This window comes from Callithrix jacchus, chromosome 8 (assembly GCF_049354715.1).
Source record: "Callithrix jacchus isolate 240 chromosome 8, calJac240_pri, whole genome shotgun sequence".
NCBI classification, from domain to species: Eukaryota; Metazoa; Chordata; class Mammalia; order Primates; family Cebidae; genus Callithrix; species Callithrix jacchus.
Genome location: NC_133509.1, coordinates 108392114 through 108416765, shown reverse-complemented (window position 1 = coordinate 108416765; position 24652 = coordinate 108392114). Strand labels below are relative to the sequence as shown.

At 38.8% G+C, this 24652-nt stretch overlaps 1 protein-coding gene across 44 annotated transcripts in view; it reads left to right on the top strand.

The window, feature by feature from the left end:
- NUMB (NUMB endocytic adaptor protein) overlaps positions 1-24652 on the top strand; it is a 177330-nt gene that overhangs the window by 39758 nt on the left and 112920 nt on the right. For all 44 annotated transcript variants that reach the window (XM_078335346.1, XM_078335355.1, XM_078335344.1 and 41 more), the window contains one exon: positions 5964-6095. The gene's annotated coding sequence lies outside the window, so the exon portion shown is untranslated. The remainder of the gene's footprint in view (positions 1-5963; positions 6096-24652) is intronic.

Genomic DNA, 24652 nt, shown 5'->3' with positions numbered 1-24652 from the left:
CAGACATCCTATAAGATATGAGACAGTTCTGCATGACTTTTGAACATTTCCCTAAACCTTCTTGTAGGTGAAAAACCTGTTTATACAAAGTCTCGCTCTGTCATGGAGGCTGGAGTGCAGTGGTGTGATCTTGGCTCACTGCAAACTCCACCTCCCAGGTTCAAGCGATTTTCCTGCCTCAGCCTCCCAAGTATCTGGGACTGCAGGTGCCCACCACCACACCTGGCTAATTTTGTATTTTTAGTAGAGACAGGGTTTCACCATGTTAGCCAGGCTGGTCTTGAACTGACCTCCAATGATCCCCTGGACCTCGGCCTCTCAAAGTGCCGGGGTTACAGGCGTGAGCCACCACACACAGCCTGTACTTTTATTATTCTAATTCTGTTTTACATTTAAACACAAACTTTTTTTCTTTTTAAACATAATTTTAATAGACACTGAATTTTCCAGGAATGTAACCACTGAGTATTAACCTGGGGCAAATTGTACTTTGTTTTGTTTAGAACTTTACTAAGAGTCGTTCACTGTTTCGGGACAATCCCATTACCAGCGGCATTGCCCCTTATGGTATTTGATTTTCCTATTCAGTTTATTAGTCTCAGTCTACATTTGTAACTGTCACATTCATGGTGATTCTGTGTATAGGTGCAAGTGTCTATTTCCGTAACATGAATTTTAGGATGGTTATAGCTAACATTTGAATATTAAAATATTTTATTAAAAATTACTTTCCTGGCCAGGCATAGTGGCTCACGCCTGTAACCCCAGCATTTTGGGAGGTCAAGGTGGGCAGATCACCTGAGGTCAGGAGTTCAAGACCAGCCTGAGCAACATGGTGAAACCCCGTCTGTACTAAAAATACAAAAATTAGCTGGGTGCAGTGGTGCGTGCCTGTAATCCCAGCTACTTGGGAGACTGAGGCAGGAGAATCACTTGAGCCTGGGTGGTGGAAGTTGGAGTGAGCTGAGATCGTGCCATTACACTCCAGCCTGGGTGACAGAGTGAGACTCGGTCTCAAAAACAAATTCCTTTTTTTCTTATATTACTTTAGGCAGTATATTAATTTCCAAAAACTGAGAAAAGGTAGGTTATCTATTTGCATTTTATTTCAGGTTTATGCACTATTATGCATTTTCTCAGATACTTGTATTAATATTATGACTATGCCACAGTTTGTCCTTTTTCCTAAAGATGGATATTTATTTATTTGTTTATTTATTTTTTGAGACAGAGTTTCATGCTTGTTACCCAGGCTGGAGTGCAATGGCATGATCTCGGCTCACCGCAACCTCCGCCTCCTGGGTTCAGGCAATTCTCCTGCCTCAGCCTCCTGAGTAGCTGGGATTACAGGCATGTGCCACCATGCCCAGCTAATTTTTTGTATTTTTAATAGAGACGGGGTTTCACCATGTTGACCAGGATGGTCTCGATCTCTTGACCTCGTGATCCACCCGCCTCGGCCTCCCAAAGTGCTGGGATTACAGGATTGAGCCACCGTGCCTGGCCGCTAAAGATGGATTTTTTTTCTCCCATTTTGGTACTGTTACAAATGTATTCTTGCTTATGTCTTCAGGTACACATGTATTAATACAAAAGTTTCTCTGCAATAATGAATTTTGTTTTTTCTTGAGACAAGGTCTGGCTCTGTCACCTGGTCTAGAGTGCAGCCATATTTGTGTTGCTTTCTGTGTATAAGTGCAAGTGTCTATTTCCATAATAATATGGTACGATCTTGGCTCGCTGCAACCTCTGCCTCCAGGTTCAAGCAGTTCTTGTGCCTCAGCCTCCCAAGTAGCCAGGATTACAGACATGTGCCATGACACTTGGCTAATTTTTGTATATTTTGTAGAGACAAGGTTTTGCCATGTCAGCCAAGCTAGTGTCAAACTTCTGGACTCAAGCAATCTGCCTGCCTTGGTCTCCCAAAGTGTGGGATTACAGGTGTGAGCCATTGTGGCTGGCCTAACAATGAAGTGGTTTTCACTCTTGTTATCCAGGCTGGAGTGTGATGGTGCGATCTCGGCTCACTGCAGCCTCCACCTCCCGGGTTCAAGTGATTCTCCTGTCTTAGCATCCGAGTAGCTGGGATTACAGGCATGTGCCACCATGCCTGGCTAATTTTGTATTTTCAGTAGAGATGGAGTTTCTTCACGTTGGTTAGGCTGATCTCGAACTCCCAACCTCAGGTGATTCTTCCCCTTCAGCCTCTCCAAGTGCTGGGATTACAGGCGTGAGCCATTGTGGTGGCCAAAGTTACTATTTTAACTGTTTTTAAGTGTACAGTTCAGTGGCATTCAGTATGTTTATATTGTGCAACTGTCACCACCGTACATACCAGAACCTTTCTATATTACAAACTGAAACTCCGTGCCTATTAAACAATTCTCTAAACCCCCCTCTTCTCCAACCCATGAAACCACCATTCTCCTTTTCATCTGTAGGATTTTGACTACTCTGGTTATCTCATATCCATGGAATCATACAATATTTATTTTTTGTGTCTGTCTGGCATATTTCACTTAGCATAATGTTAAGTTGCAGCTTAACATTGTTGCAGCAAGTGTCAGAATTTCATTTTCTTTTTTTTGAAGACTCAGTGGTGCCAAAGAATTTCATTATTTCTGAAGGCTGACTATTCCATTGTATGTACAGACTACATTTTGTTTAGACATTCATCTATCGGTAAACACTTAGGTTGTTTCCATCTTTTGGATATTGTGAATAATGTTGCCTTGAACATTGGTGTACAAATATCTGTTTGAGTCTCTGCTTTCAGTTCTTTTGGGTATATAGAAATTGAATTGCTGGAATATATGGTGATTCTATGTTTAATTTGAATAACCACCATATGCTTTACTTGTTTTTGAGACAGGGTCTCGCTTTGTTGCCCAGGCTGGAGTGCAGTGGTGTGATCTTGACTCACTGTGAAATGGGAGAGTTTCCTGACCCCCTTGTGGGACTTGTGACAGGGGTGTGGCTCAGCTGCTTCTTGCTCAAACCCTTACAGGAGGGGGAGCATGCATACGGGCAGGTTCAGGAGCCAGGGAGAGTGCTTTTGGGCTCCATCCCCATGGTAGCATCTAGGGGTGTGTTACAATTAATGCTCTTTTAGCAGTTGCCATCTACAGATGGCTAAGCATTCCACCAGCTCCGTGGAAAGTCAGGGTGACAGCCTTTTACACGGCTCTCTTGTTACCTGAGTCCTTGTCTGTCATCCAGGAAGAATAAAGTCACATACAGACTTGAAGGGTGGTAAATGCAAGGGTTTTATTGAGTGGTGGAGGTGGTGCTCAGCAGGATGGATGGGGAGCTGAAAAGGAGAAGGAGTGGGTAGATGATCTTTGTCTGGAATTAGGCCATCCCGAGATCGATCTCCTCTCCAACTGTCCCCAGCCAAACTCCTTTCAGTGTTCGCATGCTCCTTCTCTTCTCCTCTGCCATGACATTCTGCTACTTTTCTGTTCTTCTGCTGGGTTTGGGATTTCTATGGGAACAGGATAAGGAGGCATGGTGGGCCCAAAGGCAACATTTGGGTACCAAAACAGAAATGCTTATTCCCATTTAGGACCTCAGCTTTCCGGCTTGAGGGTGGGGTCTTTCCTGGGGAAGTGCCCTCTTCTACCCTATGTTTCTCTACCTTCTGTCTATATCAACTCTAACTCTGCCTCCCAGGTTCAAGTGATTCTGGTGCCTCAGCACCCCCAGGTAGCTGGAATTTACAGGCATGCACCACCACACCCTGCTAATTTTTGTATTTTTAGTAGACACGGGGTTTTGCCACATTGGCCAGGCTGGTCTCTTACTCCTGGCCTCATGTGATCCTCCCGCCTTGGCCTCCCAAAGTGCTGGGATTACAGGCTGAGCCACTGCACCCAGCCTATACATACATATTTGCACACTTATTTATTTTGGATAAATTTTCTAGAAGTGGAACTATTGGGTCAAAAGATGGGCATAATTTTGAAATACGATTTTTTTTTTAAAAGCTTTTATACTGATATTCCATTGTTGGATAAAGCCCTGATAGTAGTGAATAGGAGTGCCACCCACAACCTTTAAACTTATTCTGACTGACATGGTGATTCTAGTTTTTTTTAAAAAATAATATATACTGTGGTTTTTCCAACGAATGCAGTTTTTTTTTCCTTAGGCATCTTTTGTATGGAGAATGTGTCACATTTCGTTATTTTGCAGGTCTGGATAAAGCTTGTATGTTGTGCTTTAGTTGCTCTTCTCTGATCTGTTCCCCTAGTGGCAGATACCTGGAATGTAAACAATCTAGGTGTTCATTTATCTTCATAGAATTAACCAAAGACTTTTAATCTAGGAAGTGGCATAAAATGTCACAGTGGATATTGAACATTTATTCATAGGGAAAAATTTGGCAATCCAAATCTTTGAACCAGCAGCCTTTAGTTGAATTCTGTCAATTCACAGTGCCAGCATCTCCAATCATGTTTTTAGAAATCTAGATTTTTTTTCTTTTGTGGTACTATTTTAGAAATAATCTGTTTTCGTATTTCCTCTTTATTATAAAACCTAGCCTGCTATAATCCTAAAATATTGAGTAATTACTACTAATATCCATAGTTTATCATGGCTTCTTGACTAGTATCTTTGGAATATTGGTTTCCTTGAAAACAGTTACAAGAGGCTGGGCGTGGTGGCTGATGCCTGTAATCCCAGCACTTTGGGAGGCTAAGGTGGGCAGATCACTTGAGGCTGGGAGTTTGAAACCAGCCTGGGCAACATGGCAAGACTCTGCTTATACAAAAATAAGAATTGACCAGACATGATGGCACATGTCTGTAGTCCCAGCTACTCGAAAGGCTGAGAGGCAGGAGGATAGCTGGAGCTTGGGAGGTTCAGGCTGCTATGTTCATCATGGTTCTCCAGGCAACAGAGCAAGACCCCCCATCTCTTAAAAAAAAAAATCAATGTCATGAGAGTTATTCAGGATTAAATGGGATAATCCATAGGAGGTGCTTAGAAGAGCTTTTGGCAAATAATCAGTCCCCGTTAAATATTAGCTGCCCAGCTGGGCATGGTGGTATACGCCTGTAATCCCAGCAGTTTGAGAGGCCAAGGTGGGAGGATTGCTTGAGCCCAGGAGTTTGAGACCAGCCTGCTGGAGACTGCCTTTACAAAAAATTTTTTAAAAAATTAGCTGGGCATGGTGGCATGCACCTGTAGTCATAGCTACTTGGGAGGCTGAGGTGGGAGGACCACTTGAGCCCAGGAGTTTGAGGCTGCAGTGAGGCATGATTATACTACTGCACTCTAGCTGCTTGTCTTCTTATTCAGGAACAGTGCTATTGCATTGTTTGGTGAATTTATTTTGACTCTTAGCCCAAAAGTTTGATCTGGTTCCCTCAATCTTCATCATATGATTAGACTTATGCACAGAGAATTTGTGACTTAACTGAGATCAGTATAGCTCTTAAGAATGTAAGGCTGGGCTGGGCGCAGTGGCTCACGCCTATAATCCTAGCACTTTGGGAGGCCAAGGCAGATGGATCACAGGGTTAAGAGCATCCTGGCCAATATGGTGAAGCCCATCTCTACTAAAAATACAAAAATTAGCTGGGCATTGTGGCGCATGCCTGTAGTGGCAGCTACTTGGGAGGGTGAGGCAGGAGAATTGCTTGAACCCGGGCTGAGATCAAACCACTGCATTCCAGCCTGGGCGACAGAGCAAGACTCCATCTCAAAAAAAAAACAAAACAAAAAAGATTGTAAGGCTGGAACTTGAACCCTTTTAAATTGTCCAATTTAAAAAGTTGTTATTATTTTTGTCCTGTTTCAAGAATTGCACAGACCAACTCTATTTTTAGTGAAACCTGTACATTCACTACCATGTATTGTAACCAACTCCATCAGTCCTTACTCAACAAAAAAGTGAAACTTTAAGTGATTGAAAGAAAGTTTGTATATTTAAGGTTTTCTTTCCTTGAAAATTTCAGATTTGAGGCTTAAGCAACTTCTTCTGGGAAGGAGTGCCAGTGCAGCTGCTGTCACAATTCAAGATCTTGATCCATATCCATAGATTGGAATATTGGTGGGCCAGCAATTCTCAGACACCTCACTTAGGACAGGTAAGTGAAAGAGATACTTAAGGATAAGCAAAGTAGATTGAGGGCTGTCTTTCTTCCTGTTTGTAGTTAGATGCAAACATTTTATTGCCTTTACACATATAACCTTTGTCCTGGTAAAATCACTTGGAATCTTAGGTGAGTAGGGTGAAACATTTTCTTAACTGTATAATGTGTGTCAAAATGTTTTATGATGGTAAAATTTAGAATAATTAAAATTGTTTTCCTTTTTATCTATTTTCTAGATTGTATTTATGAGCTGGTATTGCAGTTATCTATTGCTGTGTAACAAAGTACCTCAAACTTAGTGGCTTAAAACAACAGTCATTTATTTTGTTCATATATTTGCAATTTGGGCAAGGCTTGCTTCGTAGGGATGCTTGTCTCTGTTAACATATAGCATGACGTGGGATGGCTGGAAGGGTTAGAGTGACTCAGTGGCTGGAACTGGGATCATTTGAAGGTAGGCTTGCTCACTACATATCTGGTGGTTAATGCTGGCTGTTGGCTAGAACCTCAGCCTGGGCTGCTGGTCAGAAGACCTTCGTGGGACCTCTCCTTATGGCTAATTGGCTTCCTTACAGCCTGGGTTCCAAGAGAGAGAGCATCCTGAGAGAAGAAGACAAAGGTGCATGGCATATTTGACTTGGTTTTGGAAGTCACATAATGTTACTTTGCTCTATTCTACTGGTTGATATAGTTGTAAAGGTCCTCCCAGGTTTCAAGGAGGACATGGACATAGATCCCACCACTTGAAAGGAATAGTGTCAACATCACATTGTAAGAAGAGTTTATGGGTGGAATCTAATGTTGTAGCCATCTTTGGAAAATATCAGCCACAATTTGTATTACTTTTAAGATAAAGAATATAAATAACATGTAATATATGAAAAAGGGAATATTTGCACCATAATTATGGTGCATAAGTTCAGTAAGAATTTGGTGTGTTTTTGTCTAGTAGCATGTATATTGGAATTAATATGCCTAAACAGAAAAATGTAAAATAGATTTAGAATTTTCTTTCTTTATTTTTTTTTGAGAAGGAGTAATTTCTATTTGGTTTTTCTTTATCTCTACTATTTCTTGGCTGATAATTTTTGTTTTCATATTTAGAGTGTTGAGTTTTTTACAATAGTTGGAATTCTGGTGCTTTTTCTGGATTCACTTGTGATATTTACTTTACAGTGTCTTCAAATAGCTGTTTATGCAGTCCCAATATTACAGTTTAGTTAACTGGAAGATAACGGGAGATGTATTTACTTCATCTTACCAAGCAAGAAATCTTCCTAACATTTTAAACTTTTTGTATTGAAATCATTTTAGATTCACAGAAAGGTATAAAAAGAGTAAAATGAAGTTCTTTGTGCCCTTTACCCAGTTATATCTGCCCTTTACCAAGTTATATAGCTGTAGTACAATACCAAAACCAGGAAATTAACATTAATACCAACTCTTTATTATGAAATATTTCAAATGTACAAGACATATGACATATGTAAGACATATGTTGTTAGAAGACATATGTAAGACATATGCTGTTGTAAGACATATTGAACATCTGTATATCCCCCACTGATATTTCATATGTATTCTAATATGTATGTATTCTCTTTTATATAATCCACTTGAAAGTTACAGATGTCATGATAATTTACCTTTAAGTACTTCAGCATGCATCTTCTAAGAAAAAGGATATTTTACTTTAATAAACATTTATTATTAAATGCAAACTATTTTTCCCTATAACCCCAAGATCCTGATCATATCTAAGAAAATTAACTATGAATTTTTTTGGACAAGAGTGTTAATATTCCAGGGCTTTTGTTTTGAAGCATGTTATCTCATATTCTTATTTTTATTTTTTGAGATGGAGCCTTGTTCTGTTGTCCAGGCTGGAGTTCAGTGCCCTAATATTGGCTCACTGCAACCTCCATCTCCCAGGCTCAAGCGATTCTTGTGCCTCAGCTTCCCAAGTAGCTGGTATTACAGATATGCACCACCATACCTGGCTGATTTTTTTTTTTTTTTAATTTTTTTGAAACAGCCTTGCTCTGTCACCCAGGCTGGAGTGCAGTGGTGAAGTCTCAGCTCACTGCAACCTCCACCTCCCAGGTTCAAGTGATTCTCCTGCCTCAGCCTCCCAAGCAGCTGGGAATACAGATGCGTGCCACCACGCCCAGCTAATTTTATATATTTTAATAGAGACGAGGTTTCACTATGTTGGCCAGGACGGTCTTGATCTCTTGACCTCGTGATCCGCCCACCTCGGCCTCCCAAAGTGCTGAGATTACAGGCGTGAGCCACCGTGCCCTGAAGGCTTATATTATTGTTCAAGGATGTATCCCTCCTGATGATATACTCTTGGTGATTATTTTAAGAGTCTGGGCTCTCACCACGTGTGCAATTCAGAGCCCAGGGAACTCCCTGATTCTCTATTCTTGTCTCTCATTCTTTCCTCAGCTCAGTCTTCTCACAACTCCCTGAGCAAATACTCAGAACAGTCCTCATTAGGAGATTGTAACTTTGTCAGACTAATTTAGGACTAGTATGTAACTTTCTTTTTAATTATTAACCAGGAAAAAATTTACAGTTAAAATTGTGGTAGAGTTTCTGATATGATGATATATAATGGTTGAATCAAGCTGTAAGCAATTGAAAACCTGACTATAAGGCTTACATAAGTCTGAAGTCAGCAGTTGCTCATGTTGGTTTAATGGCTCAACATTGTTGGGGCCTATGAATTTGTGATTTCCTTGGCCTTTCATGGTCTTGAGACAGCTATTGCAGCTCCAGCCTTCCACCTACATTCAAGGAAGAAGGAAAAAGACTAATGAAAAAGCTTTCTTATTAGTGATTCCAGCAAGTCACTTCCAATGTCCCAAGGGCCAAAATTGGGCCATATGGTTGGTCACCTCTAGCTGTTTTCATCTTTTGGCCTCTGTAATGAAAGGCAAGGAGGGAGTGGGGATTTGGGAACAGCTTTTTGAGTAGCTGGTTAACATCTGTCACAGTTACATGATTACATTCATTTTATATCAAAATTGTGTTCATTTGACTTCAACGTGATGTTCAGCACATAGGTGCTTTATTATTACATAATATTTAACTGGATATTGTGGAGAGCAAATGGACTAAAAATAGTAAAGATAATTTTAAATTTAGTTGTGAAGGTGAGCTTTTGATAATGCAAAGTGAAACTTGGCTTGAACCTTGGAACCTTAGGCAAGTTATTAAATTTATAAGCCTCTATTTCCTCATCTGTAAAATGGAATTAATAATATTTGATTTTTAGGGTAATTGTGAAGTATGAAGGAGATAATTTATGTAGCATACTTAATACTATGCCTGTTACATTGGAAGTACTACAATGGAAGATATTATTTTAATTGTTTGGTTTATGAACATGGGGGTAGAGTGAGAGAGCATAGACTTTAAGGTAGACAGATGATATTTGATTCCTAGTTATACTACATAGTTGTGTGTTTTTAGGCAAATCAATGAATCTCTCTAAGATAGTAATGTAGTGTGTAATCTCTGAGTCTCTGAGGATTGTTAGAAAGATTAGGTGTTATATGTATGGTGTAATACTTTGTGGGCTTTCAGTAAAAGGTATCTATCTGTTCCTGCTATTTTTAGATATTTTTATGTTTTAGGATCCATATAACAGGGAATCAGTCATTTAATTTACTCTAGAAATTCATTTGTGATGAAAGATATATTGTTGATTAGTAGTATTTTTCTTCATCTTTTGAAGAAAAAATAGCTGCAGAAAATGGATTTGAGTTATTTTTTACCATGATTAAAAAATTTTTGGCCAGGTGCAGTGGCTCACACCTGTAACGTAATCCTAGCACTTTGGGAGGCTGAGGCAGAGGGATCACTTGAGCCAAAGATTTTGATTCCAGCCTGGGCAAACATTGTGAGACTTTGTCATTACCAAAAATTCTAAAAATTAGCTGCACGTGGTTCAAGATACTCACGAGGCTGAGGCAGGAGGATTGCTTGAGCCCAGGAGTTTGAGGCTGCAGTGAGCTCTGATTACACCCCATTGCTCTCCATCCTGAGTTACAGAGTGAGACCCTGTCTCAAAAAACAGATTTAGTCTTACATATTTTGTTAGTGGTTTCCATTGTATGAATGGATGTGCTCTGATGCTTTTGACATGAAACTTCCAGATCTGTACATCTTTGTTTTGTTTGTTTATACCAATTAGTCATTGTTTGTTTATACCAATTAGTCATTATTGGTTCATGAGTACCATCCTCTGTTTTGTTTGTTTTTGTAAGACTTAATTTTTTTAGAACAGTTTCAGGTTTATGGCAAAATTGAGCAAAAACAGAGAATTTCCATATATCTATTGCCCCCACAAACCCACAGCCTTTCTATCAACATTCCTTACCAGAATAGTACACAGGAGATATGAGAAAAATCAAACCAATACAAACTCAATATAACACAGCACCTCTGCTCACCAATATGTGTGGGGATTTCTGTCTACTAGCAACCAGACAATTCTTTGGCGGACACGAGCTGGCTACCTACATTTTAACTCAATTCTGACATGATTTGCCTGGAGATAACATCAGTACCACAGGTTAAGGGCTCAGTCCCACAAGGCTGTCCCCTACTTCAATTGCAAGCCCCAGGTTGTATCCTGTACTTCTGGCTGATTAGCCGTGAATTGGGGTTACCACAACTCTCTCTTTTGGTTCAATTAATTTGCTAGACTGGCTCACAGAACTCAGGGAAGCACTTCATTTAAATTTATTGGATTACTATAAGCGATTCTCCTGCCTCGGCCTCCCACATCTGACTGATTTTTGTATTTTTTGTAGAGACATGGTTTCTCCATGTTGACTAGTAGATCTCAAATTCCTGGTCTCAAGTGATCCACTGGCCTTGGCCTACCAAAGTGTTGGGATTACAGGTGTGAGCCACCACACCTGACCTGTTTGTTTGTTTTTTAGAGACAGGCTCTTGTGTTGTCCATGCTGGAGTGCAGCAGTGTAGTCATAGTTCACCGTAAGCTCAGACTCTTAGCCTCAAGCAGTCCTCCTGGTTCAGCCTTGGGAGTTGTTGGAATTACAGATGTGAGCCACTGCATATGGCTAAGGCTTTTTTTTTCTGTCATATTTTCAATCTACAGTTGGTTGAACCCATGGATATGGAGGGCCAACTGTATTTAATATGCTTAATATAAGTATGTACTTATTTTTGAAATATGTTCATGTTGTTTTGTGTATATGTGTTTTTAATCTGTGTAATGGTTATTATGCTCTGAATCTCATTTATTTTTGATCAAAAAAGGAATTATGCAAGCATATACTGCTTTGTAAATCTAGTTTACAACAGGTAACACAAATAGTGCTGCTGTGAACATCCTTATGCATATATCCTATTGATGTGTGCAAAAGTTACTTTAGTATATACCGAGAAAAGGAATTGCTGACTTGTGGCCCATACACATACTTAATTTCACTAAATATTGTTTTCTAGAATGGCTACATAGGTTATGCTCCCACCAGTAGTGAATTAGGATTCCCATTTCCATAAATACTCACCAATATTTGGTCTTATCCGTCTATTCAGCCTTGTCAATTGGATTGGAATACAGAAGTATATTATTTTATATTTCCGTGATTGAGAGTGAGGTTGGGCATCTTTTCATTTACTTGTTACCATTTGGGTTCCCCTGCTTGGTGACTTAAAAAAAAAACCACATTATATACATTTGTTGTAGATATTTTTGAAAATACAAATAGGCAAATATAAAAAGATCGTCTGTAATACCCTAATCTAGAGATAATTGCTATTAACATTGGCTATATCTTTCTGGTTTTTAAACACACAAACACACATACTCATAAATAAATATGTATTGTTTATTAATGGGATGATACACACAGTTTTCTTATATTTTTTCCTTTCACAATAATTTATGACCATTTCCCCATGTTGTTAGACATTTTAAAATATCACCATTTAATAGGTACATATTCTATTTTATAGCTTTAAATTATTTACTTTTCTAGCGTGGGATATTTATGCTATTTTTGATTTTTTTCTCATTAACAATTTGGTGAACTGTTAATCAAACCTACATTTTTATGTGGCAAAGCTAGAGGGATTATGTTCCTGCTCCTTTTGCGAAACTGGGTTTTATAGCACATGCATTGCAGGCTGTCTTAGGCTATTTTCCGCTTGGATTCTAGGACAGCTGGTAATGCTTCGTTTTGTAAACAGACACATCTAGCCCTTGATGCTCCGGGGGTAGAGTTCAGAGTCTTCTCTGTTGGGCCTTTATCATTCTTTCTTTTTCTACTTTGTCAAGGTCAGGTTAACACTGAGAGAGACTGCAGTAGTAGACTTAGTCTTAATGTTTAAATATCAGTGTCCTCTCTAGAGGGGGTGTAAAACTTCAACTATATAGATATGAATGTACTATATATGTGTGTTTGTGTGTGTGCACGCATATATATATATGTGAATGTGTGTGTGTGAATAATGACCAGAAAGATATAGCCAATGCAAATAACTTCATTTTTAATTGTTAATAAATTATAAAAGTAAGAATGCTCATAAAACAATTAAGAAAATACAGGAAGCCATTAAGAAAATTCCCATAATTCTTTTACCCAAAGATAACTGCTTAATTGCCATTTTGCCCTAAATCTTTTTAGATTTTTTTTTATGTGATGTGCTTGAGCCAGCTAGCACTACCTTATCAGAGCCAGTAATTAAGAAATTATGCAAGCCTAAAATGTTGGTAGCTTAATGTTAGCGATGGTGGGATTAGCTACATCCGTGAATTTCACAAATTGTACAAAGCGGGGCTTCTTTTGTCCTGCCGAATTTCTCCCTAAGCCAGCTTGTCAGTACATCACTGCATATATCTATTACATCGATATATATAGATCTTGATTTGTAATAGCTTCATAGCAGTCCATTGTTTAGATCAGTGATGCTCAGTATGGTCCTTGGACCAGAGATACCAGCATTACTTGGGAATTTGTTAGAAGTGCAAATTCTTGGTCTTCACTTAGACCTACTGAATCAGAAACCTGGTTTGGGGGCCCAGGAATCTGTGTTTTGTTTTGTTTTGTTTTTGAGATGGCATCTCACTCACTCTGTTGCCCAGCCAGGAGTGTGGTGGTGCCATCTTGGCTCACTGAAACCTCTGTCTCCTGGGTTCAAGTGTTTTTCCTGCCTTAGGCTTCTGAGTAGCTGGGATTACAGGTGTATGCCACCATGCCTGGCTAAGTTTTTGTATTTTTGGTAGAGGCAGGGTTTCACCATGTTGGCCAGGCTGGTCTTGAACTCCTGACCTCAAGTGATGTACCCACCTCAGCCTTCCAAAGTGCTGGGATTACAGGCATGAGCCACTGTGCCCAGCTGCAGTCTATGGTTTTACAAACCCTTCAGGTGACTCTGATACATGCTAAAGTTTGAGAACCACTGGCATAGATGTACCTTAAATTATCTGGTTGGTCTGATGATTCTGTATGAAATATTCCTCAATATATGTTTATTTTAAGCTCTTTAATTGCACATCGCAAAACTATATTCTAAAAAGGCTGGTGGCTCACCGCTGTCATCCCAGTACTTTGGGAGACAGGAGTATCACTTGAGCCCTGGAGTTTGAGACCTATCTGGGCAACATAGCAAGGTCTCATTTCTCCAAAACCAAAAACTAGACAGGCCTTGTCGTGTGTGCCTGTAGTCCCAGCTGCTCTGGAGGCTGAGATGGGAAGATCCCTTGAGCCCAGGAGTATGAGGTTGCAGTGAGTTATGATTGGTCCCACTGCACTCCAGCTTGGGCAACATAACCTTGTTGCTTAAAGACACACACACACACACACACACACACACACACACTCCTAATAATTAAAATAAATAGATAGATGGATAGATGGGCAGGCTGGCCAGGTGTGGCAGCTCATGCCTGTAATCTCAGCACTTTGGGAGACTGAGGCAGGAGGATCACTTGAGCCCAGGAGTTTGAGGTTATGGTGATCTATGGTTGTGCCCCTGCACCCCAGCTGGGTGACAGAATAAGTCTCTGTCTCTACAAAAAAATAAAAATAAAAAATTCACTGGACATGATGGCATGTGCCTATCTTTGAAAAATAAAAAATAAAAATAAAAAGACTATACTAGTTTTCATTCCTACCTGAAGTTGATATTAACTCCAGTTTAGGCTTATTTTCCATGTATAGAATAAATAGCTATGTTAAGGATTTTATTTCTCTTTCAGCTGTGTCTGTATCCATCTAGCCATTCTGGAACTGAAGTCACTTTCACTGTCTTCAACAATAATGCATTTTAAGGTTATTTCCATTTTTAAAAAGAGGACAGTTGAGACCAGGAAAAACTATGCTTTGCCTGTAGAACACCTATTGTCATATGTAGCTATACATATGAATACCTACTTTTAATCTCTGTTTGAATGATTAACCTGTGTTTCATTCCTCATCTCTCTGATGTTAATTCCTCAGAATTAACATCATTCTGAAATAACCCCTTTTAAATTTAATTTAAATTTTAATATTTTATTATTTTACAGACAGAGTCTTCTTCTGCCGCCCAGGCTGGAGTGTGGTGGTGGCATCATGGCTTACTGCAGCCTTGACCTCCTGGGCACAAGCAGTCCTCCCACCTCAGCCTCCCAAGTAGCTAGGATTATAGGGACACACCATCTGCCAGGCTAATTTTTGTATTTTTTGTAGAGATGAGTTTTGCTATGTTGCCCAGGCTAGTCTCGAACTCCTGGGCTCAAGCAGTCTACCTACCTCTGCCTCCCAAAGTGCTTGGATTATAGGCGTGAGCTACCAGGCCCAGCCCACATCCCTTTAAAATGTATTAAGATTCATTGCAGCATTTATTAACAGTAGCCAAGATATGGAATCAACCTAAGTGTCCATCAACAGATGAATGGATAAAGAAATGTAGAGTGTGTGTGTATGTGTGTGTGTACACACATACAACTTATGAATGCCTACATTGAATTCCTGTATTTATTACTGTATTAGAGACAAGGTCTAACTTTTAACCACAAGTTAAGATTAAATGCAAAAAGAATATTAACACCCACTTGCCTAGGCTGGAATTAGAGCCACATATCACACACACACACACACACACACACACACACACACTCTCTCTCTCTCTCTCTCTCTCTCTCTCTCTCTCTCTCTCTCTCTCTCTCTCTCCCCCCTCCTTAAAGGAGGAGATCCATTTATTATTGTATTATTATATTAGAGATAAGGGCTCACCCTGTTGCCTAGGCTGGAGTTAAAGCCACAAGTAACACACACACACACACACACACACACACACACACTCTCTCTCTCTCTTTCTCTTTTCTCTCTCTCTCTCACTCTGAAATACTATTCAACCTTAAAGAAGGATATCCTTTCATTTGCAACATTGTGAGTGAACCTGGAGGACATTGTGCAAAGTGAAATAAGGTAGGCATAGAAAGACAACAAGGCTTTATTAAAAAAAATTATAAACATTGCCAGATACTAACATTGACTTTTATTCTGAATGTATGGAGGACATTGTGCAAAGTGAAATAAGGTAGGCATAGAAAGACAACAAGGCTTTATTAAAAAAAATTATAAACATTGCCAGATACTAACATTGACTTTTATTCTGAATGTAAACAAGAAAGAATAAAAGAATGTGAAATGTTATTTTTGGTTTCAAATGAAGAAATGCATAAGCAAAAAACAAAAAACAAATCTTCATGATCTCACTTACAAGTGGAGTCTTAAAAAGTCAAATTCAGAAACAAAGTAGAATGATGGTTGCCTGGGCCTGGAGAGGAAGAGAGGGAATTGGGAAGATACAGGTCAAAGGATACAAAGGGTACACAGTTTTGGTTAGGATGAATAAGTTCTGGAGATCCCTTATACAACAATGGTGACTATAAGTTAATAATAATGTATTACATACTTGAAAAAGAGAACAGAATGTGGTTACTTGTGCCTGTAGTTCCATCTACTCAGGAGGCATAGGTGAGAGGATCACTGAAGCTCAGAAATTCAAAGCTATGGTGAGCTATGGTCGCACCACTGCTCTTCAGACTGGGCAACAGCGTGAGACAATCTATTTTTTTTTTAAAGAAAACTGTTAAGACAGTAAATCTTAAATGTTCTCACAAAAACAAAATAAGTTTGTGAGGTGATAGATATGTGTATTAGCTCAATTTAATCATTTTACAATGTATATCAAAACATCACATTGAATTTTATAAGTATATAATTTTTATTTGTCTGCTGGGGTATGGTGGCTTACACCTGTAATCCCAGCACTTTGGGAGGCTGAAGCAGATGGATCACCTGAGGTCAGGAGTTTGAGACTAGCTTGGCCAATGTGGTGAAACCCTGTCTCTACTAAAAATACAAAATTACAGGTGCATGCCTGTAATCCCAGCTACTTGGGAGACTGAGGTGGGAGAACTGTTTGAACTTGGGAGGCAGAAGCTGCAGTGAGCCAAGATCACACCATTGCACTCCAGCCTGGACAACAAGAGTGAAACACCATCTCAAAAAAATAATAATAATTTTTATTTGTCAACTATACCTTAATAAAAAATAAATTTAAAAATTAAATTTACAAAGTTAAGATTAAATGCAAAAAGAGTATTGAGACCCACTTACTGTGACAGTTGCTCTAATGGTGCCAAGCTGTTAGAAGAGGGGAAAAGATCCCAGCAAAAACTTGTTCTTCTTGGCTCAGAGAGACAATAAAATGAAAGTGTTTATTTTAAGGACTTTTATTAGATTAGAAGCCAGAATTCACAAGTATTGGTGAAGAGAATAATAATTTAGGCAGATTTGCCGTATTTTGTTGGCACTGATTATTGACATCTAGTGTTTTTTGGTTTTGCATTAATACTAAAGAGCAACTGCAAACATTAAAACTGGTTCTTACTCCAGCCTTCATCCTTAAGTGACTTTTTGCTTGAATGAGTGCTTTGGACACAAACTGGTAATTTTATGATGGCATTAGAGTCTGTCAAATTGCCAATCTTCCAGATTTATACAGCCTCAGAAATCATTCGATTTAATTAAGCATTCCATGATTTTGTTCTTATTGTTATCTCCAAAGTTTATGTTCTTGACCTAACAATTAGTTGTCAGAGTTACTGCTCTGAAGAAATAGTGAATATTGCAATTGGAATGATTGCCCCCTTATTGTATAACTCATCTTACTTTCCACTACAGTGTCATAGACTGGATAGCTGTCTGGCCTTAGTCAAGGCACTTAATTTCTCTGTGCTTTTGTTTTCTTACCTGTAAAATTGGGCTGCTGATAACCATCTCAGAAGATTATTAACAGGATTAAATGCAATATGATATATAATGTGCACAGCATCATTCACATAGACACTTAGTAATTTATAAATTTATTTCAACTTCTCAACTTCTCTTAATATGAGTAAATGTTCTTCATAGGTACCTCTTGATATTTCTTCTCCTCACTAGTAGTTGTTAATCTTTTTGGGTCTTATCCTTCTTGCAGAATTGGACATAAGCAGTGATCTCCCTTCCCAGAAAAATGCACATGTCTATTAAACTTTGCCTACAACTTTGGGACTTCATAGCGCCCCCCACCCCTGCCAAAAAAAAAAAAAATCCCCCAACCTCATCTATGGACCGGGTTAAGGATTCTCTTCCCCTTGGCAGACTTACTCAGTTTCCTAGCTTTGGTTGTCATCTCAGTGTAGATGGTTCCTAATCTGTTTTCTTTCTTTTGTACTGCTACCTGCCAGACATTATCATGGTATCTTAATATAATAGAGATTTAATCAGTGAATGAAAGAGTTAATTGCAACATTTAATTATTGTTATTATAGGCCAAATAAATATATGATACTGTGTGGCTAGATTTAGTGACCTGTGTTGACTATAAACCACAGCTATAAAGTTAAATCAGGTTAGATATTGACTAAGGCACAACTGTCTAATTTCCTGAGGTATTGATTATTAAAGCACACTTGTGAGCTTGTGAAACAGTTTCGGTCACAGTTCCAAGTGTAGTAGCCTCTTTCAGATTGCAGGCTACCAGCCACAATGTCATCTCATCTGAAAATCTCCTATTTCTCTTTCAAATGTTATCATGGAGAACTGGGTGTTATTAGAGCCTTTTGCATTCAACTTTTTCACCCATTCACTGTTTTAGTTAGAACTCTTATAATTGTGGGAACAGAAACCCATTTTAAGGGGGAAAATAGTTATTGGCTTAAGTAATTGAACAATCTAATCAAACCTGATACAGCACAGATTTAGGGGCAAGAATGACTTTCAGCGCTTTTACTTTGTTCCCATGTTTCTCAACTCTGTTTTTCTTTGCCTCTTGGCCTTCTCCTGAGATGAGCTTTCTCCATATAGTCAGGAAAGATGACTGTAAGCACCTCCAGTTTACATTGGTTGTATAGTTGCAATCCTACAGAAATCAAGGTAATGTTTCCCCATCATGTAAAAAAAAAAAAAAAAAAAAATCCTGGGGAAGACTTTGGATTGGCTTGGGTGATTTTAGTTACTGTTCCCTGCACTTACTCCTCTTCCATATATTCACAAAATGGGTAGGAGTAGTTCCCCAAAAGAATTGGTAGACAGATGTACAAGTCTTCCAGGATTATTGTATAATAAAGTATTTGAGTAGAACCCAATTCTCCTCTTGAAAATAGTAGTCTTTTCATCTCTTAGGACATTTAATGAAATTACCAAAAAACTACAACAACTCCTGCCTCTACCTGTTGGTATTACTTGATTGCTGAATTACTTACATAAATAGTTCTCAAAATGTGCACCACCTACAGGCTTGTTAGCAATGCAAATGCTGGGCCCTCACCCCAGACCTACTATATTAGAAACCTTAGGTGTGAGGCCCAACAGTCTGCATTTTTATGTATTTTTCCATATGCTAAAGCTTGAGGACCACTGACTTACATCATGGATGCTCACAGCTGTCTCAAATAGGAGAAGGAATCATCATTGTGAGAGTAATTAGTGGTCTTATTATTGACAATAACTGATAAAAACAAATAATAAAACCCTGATAAATGCAACTGAAAATGATTTTTTTGTTTTTGTTTTTCCTTTTAGATATTTGTGTCCACGTGATGGAAATGATTTTTTAAAATTTAAATTTCTGCAAGATTATTATCTGTATAATTCATTTCAGTTCTCTTTAAGGAGATGTGTTTCTCCAACTTTTTATGATGCAGTCATCAGAAAAAAGAAAAAATAGGATTTTTTTTGGTGCCATTTATATACCAGTGAAACCAAATATGTTTATACACGATGGTTTAATTCCTTATACAGTCCTATGAAATAGGTCATGATATTGTATCCCCATTGTTGCTGAAAAGAAAACCAAGGCTGAGAGAGGTTTAAAAAATTAGCCAAGGTAGTGGATCTAATATAGCAGAAAAATAGAGTTTGAATGTATATATTCAATAAGCATTATATTTAGGGCCTATCGTGTGCTGAAACCTGTTGTAAGCATCAAGAACATAAAAATACTTAAGACTGGCCAGGTGCTGTGGCTCACATCTGTAATCCTAGCACTTTGGGAGGCTGAGGTGGGTGGATCACCTGAGGTCAGGAGTTCAAGACCAGCCTGACTAACATGGTAAAACCTTGTCTCTACTAAAAATACAAAATTAGCTGGGTGTGGTGGTACGTGCCTGTAATCCCAGCTACTTGGGAGGTGGAGGCAGGAGAATCGCTTGAACCTGGGAGGCGGAGGTTGAAGTGAGCTGAGATCGCACCACTGAATTCCAGCCTGGGTGATAGAGTGAGACTGTCTCAAAAAAAAAAAAAAAGATCCTTGTTTATGTCCTCAAGGAACTCAGTCTTATAAATAAGACAGTAGGTAACGATTCCTATAACAAAGGTATCTCAAGAGTGATTTGGGAAACAGTAGAGGGAACATCTGACTTTGCTTTGGAGGATAGGGGAAGGCTTCAAAGGAGGATTGAATCTTTGATGTTAAAAAGATAACATTAAAAATTCCTTTGATAAATACAAAAATCTCATTTTACTTTCATGTTTAATAAAATTTCAAAATAAATTAATTACTGTTTCTAAAAGCAAATCAAAGCAATGATAACTTTGGAATTTTTTTCAAACTACATTGCCCTCTATTCCAGTATACTAATGTGTTCTTGGAGGAGGCGCTCCTTTTAGCACTTAATAATTTTTTTTTTTTCTGCGACAGAGTTTTACTCTTGTTGCCCAGGTTGGAGTGCAATGGCATGTTTCAGTGGAGTGCATCTCTGCTCACTGCAACCTCCACCCCCCACCCCGGGTTCAAGCAATTCTCCTGCCTCAGCCTCCCAAGTAGCTGGGATTACAGGCATGTGCCACCACAACCAGCTAATTTTGTATTTTTAGTAGAGACGGGGTTTCTCCATGTTGATCAGGCTGGTCTCAACCTCAGGTGATCCACCCACCTTGGCCTCTCAGAGTGCTGGGATTACAGGCATGAGCCACCATGCTTGGCCCAGCACTTAATAATTTTAAAAGCTACATCGTATGCCATGGTTTAGATATACCACAGTCTATTCAACTAGTTCCCATTTTCTGATGATTAAGCTTATAATTTTTACTATCACAAATGGTACTACAATGAACATTCTTTTACATTCACCTTTGTGTACTTGTATCATGTACTTAGTATAGCTCCTTGAAATAGAATGTTGGACCAGATACTTCTATCATGGATTTATATTTTTTCTTTTGTCATCTGTAATTTTCCTTTATTTTTTAAAAATGTTCTTTACATGTTTTCATAACATGGGTTATGTTACAGTGTTTTTTGGTATATTTAAGTATATAAAATGTAGATTAAATTTTTGGTTGTCTTTTGGCACATAAACCTCTCGAATAAGATGATGTACATAACCTGTGTGTCTCTGATAGTGTGATTTAAGGTAGTACATTGGAGAGGAACGAATGCAAGTAGAAATCAGGAGAAATACATTATCCCATTTTAAACAGTGACTATTGAATTATATAATTTCAAAGTCATTTTCTTCATGTGTGTATTTCCCTCTCTTTGAACACAAGAATAGTATAAGCTTTAAGCTTTTGCCCACTTTATAAAATGAAGAAAAGGTCCGGGCACAGTGGCTCATGCCTGTAATCCCCGTACTTTGGGAGGCCGATGTGGGTGGATCATGAGGTCAGGAGATCGAGACCATCCTGGCTAACACAGTGAAACCCTGTCTCTACTAAAAATACAAAAAATTAGCTGGCCATGGTGGTGCAAGCCTGTAGTCCCAGCTACTTGGGAGGCTGAGGCAGGAGAATCGCTGGAACCCAGGAGACGGAGGTTGCGGTGAACCAATATTGTGCCAATGCACTGGGCGACAGAGCAAGACTCTGTCTTAATAAATATGAAGAGAAGATATGTATAAAACAGAGACCAGGAACATTAAATGATATAGTCAAGGGTTTTGTTTTGTTTTTTTTGAGGGCGGGAGTCTTGCTTTGTCACCCAGGCTGGAGTGCAGTGGTGAGATCTTGGCTCACTGCAACTTCTTCCTCCCAGGTTCAAGCGATTATTCTGCCTCAGCCTTCCAAGTAGCTGGGACTGCAGGCTCAAGCCACCACATTCAGCTAATTTTTGTATTTTTTAGTAGAGACAGGGTTTCACTATATGTTTGCCAGGCTGATCTCAAATTCCTGACCTTAAGTGATCCTCCTACCTCAGCCTCCCAAAGTACTGGGATTATAGGTGTGAGCCACCATGCCCAACCTCAAGATTTTATAGTTTGAATGTGGCTGGTTAAATGTATACCTGTCAAGTTTCTTCTTTAATATTTGATTTACAAATGATTAAAAGCTTAAAACTGAGTTATAAGATCAACAATAAAGAAACAACGTTGATTTTTAAATTTCATCAGCCATAGGTCTAGCTGGAAAAAAAATGATAACTTTATTCTGTATAAATAACTTGTTCTAATAAACACCAGATTTACTTCCTGCTATAATACAATCATTAAAAGTTTAAATTTTGACTTTTTTAAGTTAAATATTTCCCTACAAGGAAGTTCTATTTTACAAGGAAGAGGTTTTCTGGAATTTTAGTTTTAGTGATATGGTTTCTTCTATTAGAATTCTTAATGTATTAGTACATTCTCACTCTGCTAATAAAGATACACCCGAGGCTGGGTAATTTATAGAGGAAAGAGCTTTAATTAACTCAGAGGTTAGCATGACTGGAGAGGCCTCAAGAAACTTACAGTTGTGCCAGAAGGGAAAGCAAACACGTCCGTCACATTATAGCAGGAAGGAGAAATGCCAAGTAGAAGGGGAAAAGCCCCTTGTAAAACCGTCAGATTTTGTGAGGTGTGTTTTTTTTTTTTTTAATTAAAAAAACTATCTCATAGCACTTCAGTATCCTTTCTTATTCTTTTCTTTACCCCTAAGGGGGATATGATACCATGACTTATTTCATAGGATTGTGTAAGGAATTAAACCATCATGTATAAATGTATCACTTGCTATCATGAGAACAGCAGCGTGGAGGTAACCGCCCCCATGATTCCCTCCCATGACACATGGGGATTATGGGAATTACAAGAGGAGATCTGGGTAGGGACACTGCCAAACTGTATCACTTAATAAAATACCTGATAGATTGTCTTTCATTATCTTTCCTTTGCCTTGTTACAATCTCAGTGATTAGAATTGGGCTGAAAACAATACATCAAATTATCAGCAAAATCCTTATGTGTTGCTGGATACTGAGGGCCTTTAAAATCTGTAGACTTCACTATATAGAATGAATTTCGAATGACAATTTTCTTTATTTCTATTGTGTTTTGTTTTTCTGTCAGAATTTCCTGGTAGTTAAGGCTAAGGGATTTTCTTCTTGCGATTAGGAGCCTAAGGGAGAGTTATTAAAAGTCTTTTTTCTTTGTGGTATGCACTTACCACGCAGAGTAGTCACTGTATTCCAATAAGAGAACCTATTGCCAAAACACCCACTAGAGCAGAAAACTGACCTACTTAATGCTGACAAGTTAAAAAAAAAATCTAGAATTGTAGCAGCATTGGGTAAACTTCTTTTTCTGGTGGTATATGGGTAGGGGTAGAGAAAAGGATAAAAAAGGATATTGAAGTGCTACAATGGAGTAAGTAAAAAGTAAATATTTAATTACCTGCAATCTATTAAATTAAAAGCTGTGTATTTGTTGCAATTTGAAGGTTTCTGAAATATAGCAGTTCTTTGTTTTTTTTGAGATGGTGTCTCACTGTGTTGCCCAGGCTGGAGTGCAGTGGCTATTCACATTTGCTATCGTAGCATGCTGTAGCCTCAAACTCCTGGCCTCAAGTAATCCTCCTGCCTCAACAATAGCTGAGACTATAGGCTTGTACCAGTCATCCTGGTTTACAGTAGTTCTTAAATCACTTGAAACTATTTTTGAAAAATAGCTTAAATCACTTTAAACTATTAAAAAAAATTGGAGGCTCCTGGGACTTTCATGGTAATAATCTTGAAAAGCCCACTAATTAAGCCAGTATTTTATCAGTGTACAATATTTCAGAATCTATAGATGTTAAAATAAAAACAGTGGTTAGAATTTAGAATACTTATTTGTAGTAAGTAATTGTGGGCCTTAAGTATCAAACTCATTTTTTCCATTGCAACCAATTTTTCATTTACTCTGAATGTTACTACCATCTAAGTTTTAGAGTTGTGCCTTTCATTACAGAAACCGCCAGTGGGCAGGCACGATGACTCACACTTGTAATCCTAGCACTTTGGGAAGCTGAGGCTGGTGGATCACTTGAGGCCAGGAGTTCAATACCAGCCTGGCCAACATGGCAAAACGTCGTCTCTACTAAAAATTCAAAAAATTAGCCAGGTGTGGTGGCACATGCCTATAATCCTAGCTACTTGGGTGACTGAGGTATGAGAATCGCTTGAACCTGGGAGGCGGAAGTTGCAGTGATCTGAGATCATGCCACTGCACTCCAGCCTGGGCTACAGAGCAAGACCCAGTCTTAAAAAAAAAAAAAAGCTGTTAGTCATATATAGCTATTTTGATTTAAATTAATTAAAATGGAATAACATTAAATCTCTAAGCCAGGCTCAGTGGCTCACACCTGTAGTTCTAGGACTTTGGGAGGCAGGAGGATCGCTTGAGCCCAGGAGTTTGAGATCAGCGTGGGCAACAAAGCGAGACTGTCTCTACAAAAAAAAAAAAAAAAATTGCTGGTATGCATCTGTAGTCCCAGCTACTTGGGGAGGATAACTTGAACCTAGGAGGTCGAGGCTGCAGTGAGCTATGATCACCACTGCATTCCAGCTTGGGCTACAAAGTGAGACCCTGTCTCTAAAAAAAATAAAACTTCGGTTCCTCAGTCAAACTAGCCACATTTCAAGTGCTTGCTGGTTCATGGATATCATATTGGATAGCATAAAGATCGAACATTTTCATTTCAGAAACTTCTGGACCAGGCGCGGTGGCTCATTCCTATAAACCCAGCACTTTGGAAGGCCTAGGCGGGTGGATCATTTGAGATCAGGAGTTC